Source organism: Salvelinus fontinalis, unplaced genomic scaffold, assembly GCF_029448725.1.
Source record: "Salvelinus fontinalis isolate EN_2023a unplaced genomic scaffold, ASM2944872v1 scaffold_0191, whole genome shotgun sequence".
Lineage (NCBI taxonomy): Eukaryota > Metazoa > Chordata > Actinopteri > Salmoniformes > Salmonidae > Salvelinus > Salvelinus fontinalis.
Genome location: NW_026600400.1, coordinates 292,501 through 296,597, shown reverse-complemented (window position 1 = coordinate 296,597; position 4,097 = coordinate 292,501).

Sequence of the window (4,097 nt, the reverse complement as noted above, 5' to 3'; positions counted from 1 at the left end):
GGAGCTTTTCAAAAAAATGTCTGGACTTACCCTCCACCCGTGCACCTGGTATTATTTTTGGGTTACCAGGTGCCCGCATTGAAATCGAATGGAAAAGGACTTTTAAGGGCCTGCCCACGCCCATGCCCGATATGGCGGCATCATAGTAGGGGCCCTAGTCAGTAGGCACCGGCCTAATGGATTTATGGAGCTTTTCAAAAAAAGTCCGAAAATATTCTATGTTGAACTAGGCTGGAAAAACGACAGAGTGCCCACTTTTGGGTTACCAGGTGCACGCATTGAAATTGCATGAAAACGACTTTTAATAGCTTCCCCACGCCCATGCCCGATATGGGGGCATCACAGTAGGGGTCCAGGTCAGTAGGCACCGGCCTAAGGGATTTATGGAGCTTTTCAAAAAAATGTCTGGACTTACCCTCCACCCGTGCACCTGGTATTATTTTTGGGTTACCAGGTGCCCGCATTGAAATCGAATGGAAAAGGACTTTTAAGGGCCTGCCCACGCCCATGCCCGATATGGCGGCATCATAGTAGGGGCCCTAGTCAGTAGGCACCGGCCTAATGGATTTATGGAGCTTTTCAAAAAAAGTCCGAAAATATTCTATGTTGAACTAGGCTGGAAAAACGACAGAGTGCCCACTTTTGGGTTACCAGGTGCACGCATTGAAATTGCATGAAAACGACTTTTAATAGCTTCCCCACGCCCATGCCCGATATGGGGGCATCACAGTAGGGGTCCAGGTCAGTAGGCACCGGCCTAAGGGATTTATGGAGCTTTTCAAAAAAATGTCTGGACTTACCCTCCACCCGTGCACCTGGTATTATTTTTGGGTTACCAGGTGCCCGCATTGAAATCGAATGGAAAAGGACTTTTAAGGGCCTGCCCACGCCCATGCCCGATATGGCGGCATCATAGTAGGGGCCCTAGTCAGTAGGCACCGGCCTAATGGATTTATGGAGCTTTTCAAAAAAAGTCCGAAAATATTCTATGTTGAACTAGGCTGGAAAAACGACAGAGTGCCCACTTTTGGGTTACCAGGTGCACGCATTGAAATTGCATGAAAACGACTTTTAATAGCTTCCCCACGCCCATGCCCGATATGGGGGCATCACAGTAGGGGTCCAGGTCAGTAGGCACCGGCCTAAGGGATTTATGGAGCTTTTCAAAAAAATGTCTGGACTTACCCTCCACCCGTGCACCTGGTATTATTTTTGGGTTACCAGGTGCCCGCATTGAAATCGAATGGAAAAGGACTTTTAAGGGCCTGCCCACGCCCATGCCCGATATGGCGGCATCATAGTAGGGGCCCTAGTCAGTAGGCACCGGCCTAATGGATTTATGGAGCTTTTCAAAAAAAGTCCGAAAATATTCTATGTTGAACTAGGCTGGAAAAACGACAGAGTGCCCACTTTTGGGTTACCAGGTGCACGCATTGAAATTGCATGAAAACGACTTTTAATAGCTTCCCCACGCCCATGCCCGATATGGGGGCATCACAGTAGGGGTCCAGGTCAGTAGGCACCGGCCTAAGGGATTTATGGAGCTTTTCAAAAAAATGTCTGGACTTACCCTCCACCCGTGCACCTGGTATTATTTTTGGGTTACCAGGTGCCCGCATTGAAATCGAATGGAAAAGGACTTTTAAGGGCCTGCCCACGCCCATGCCCGATATGGCGGCATCATAGTAGGGGCCCTAGTCAGTAGGCACCGGCCTAATGGATTTATGGAGCTTTTCAAAAAAAGTCCGAAAATATTCTATGTTGAACTAGGCTGGAAAAACGACAGAGTGCCCACTTTTGGGTTACCAGGTGCACGCATTGAAATTGCATGAAAACGACTTTTAATAGCTTCCCCACGCCCATGCCCGATATGGGGGCATCACAGTAGGGGTCCAGGTCAGTAGGCACCGGCCTAAGGGATTTATGGAGCTTTTCAAAAAAATGTCTGGACTTACCCTCCACCCGTGCACCTGGTATTATTTTTGGGTTACCAGGTGCCCGCATTGAAATCGAATGGAAAAGGACTTTTAAGGGCCTGCCCACGCCCATGCCCGATATGGCGGCATCATAGTAGGGGCCCTAGTCAGTAGGCACCGGCCTAATGGATTTATGGAGCTTTTCAAAAAAAGTCCGAAAATATTCTATGTTGAACTAGGCTGGAAAAACGACAGAGTGCCCACTTTTAGGTTACCAGGTGCACGCATTGAAATCGAATGGAAAATGCTTATAAACGGTTTATATACATTAAAGCCCGCTATGGGAGCATCATACTACGGCCACAAGTCAGTAGGCACCGGCCTAATGGATTTATGGAGCTTTTCAAAAAAAGTCCGAAAATATTCTATGTTGAACTAGGCTGGAAAAACGACAGAGTGCCCACTTTTAGGTTACCAGGTGCACGCATTGAAATCGAATGGAAAATGCTTATAAACGGTTTATATACATTAAAGCCCGCTATGGGAGCATCATACTACGGCCACAAGTCAGTAGGCACCGGCCTAATGGATTTATGGAGCTTTTCAAAAAAAGTCCGAAAATATTCTATGTTGAACTAGGCTGGAAAAACGACAGAGTGCCCACTTTTAGGTTACCAGGTGCACGCATTGAAATCGAATGGAAAATGCTTATAAACGGTTTATATACATTAAAGCCCGCTATGGGAGCATCATACTACGGCCACAAGTCAGTAGGCACCGGCCTAATGGATTTATGGAGCTTTTCAAAAATGTATGTACCGACACTTCTGACACCACCTTATGTTAGTTTGGGTTACCAGGTGCCCGCATTGAAATTTAAAAATACTCAGGAAAACGACAGAGTGCCCTCTTTTGGGTTACCAGGTGCCCCTATTGAAATAGAATGAAAATGACACACAAAGAAAAGGAATCATTGCAAACATGTTGTATTTATTTAGAGTTATTCATGGAATGATTTGTCCCTCAATTAGTCTCCGAGCCTGGCTTGCATTATGAGGCAAATTATGGGACCGGTAGTAGCGTGCCTGCGTCTCCAGGGAATGACACATGTGGTCAGCCACAGTTCCACGGTCTGTAAGCGACCCAAGATTAAAGTTCAATGTGGCAATGCTTCTTCGAATTGTACCAAATGTCACTTTCCTTCCAATGCCTAACTCTGCAAAAATCTTACCCACAAAATCACAGAGATTACCGTATGGTTTACCACAGCATGTGAAAAAGAAGAGTGTTGTTTCTGGGGTCATTCCACTCAGATGAGGCCTGATCCGATGGAATCGTTGAAGCCAAGTGTATTCCTCATCAGATATAACTATTCTACACTCCCCAAAGCTGTAGTTAGTTTTGTGGCTTGCTACAGTCATTTGATAAACCCCACTTTCCCTGGTTATTTCATTGAAATCACTCTCACCGAACATGGTGACTGGGGCTCGTCGAGTGCCATTAAAAATGGCCAACCGGCTGGACATGAGAGCAGCAAACCTGCGTCTGTCAGACGAGGTGGCTCGGACTTCCAGCCTACTGAGAACAGAAGGAATAGATGCATTACTATGGTCCAAAAATTGTTTTAACTCCGCAGCGCTGAGCACCTCATCCCTGCAGCGTCTGCGAAATTGTGCCATGTGAGTTGCCAGGCTCTGCCTAGAATCCCTGTCTATCTTTGCCAAGCAGAGTAACAATTTGCGAATTACACTGGCTTTAGCTTGCAGACCATTCGGCCGGAACTCAACAAGATATTTCAGGAAACTTCTAACATCTGATCGGTATAGTTTTAATGTGGATGGTGCTAAACCACGGCCTTCACATGTCCGGTACCACTCATACACACGCATGTAGTTGCCCAGAAAACACAGACCTTCATCGGATTTGTCCTCGGACATAATGCGGAGGAATTCCCGTACTCGGGACATAGTGGTGTTACTATTGTCTATTCTTTTAACTGAAGGGTTAATACCCTTAATATAGGTAGCATAGTCATTCAAAATTGCATCCCTCAAACCTTCAGTTGTGGACGGCACACCACCGCCGCCTCCATCACTTTCGCTATCGGTGGAAGGCGACATGACGCTGCATTGCTCCCTCGGTTCCGAGCATTGCTCACCGGTTGACTGCACCGCCGCCTGA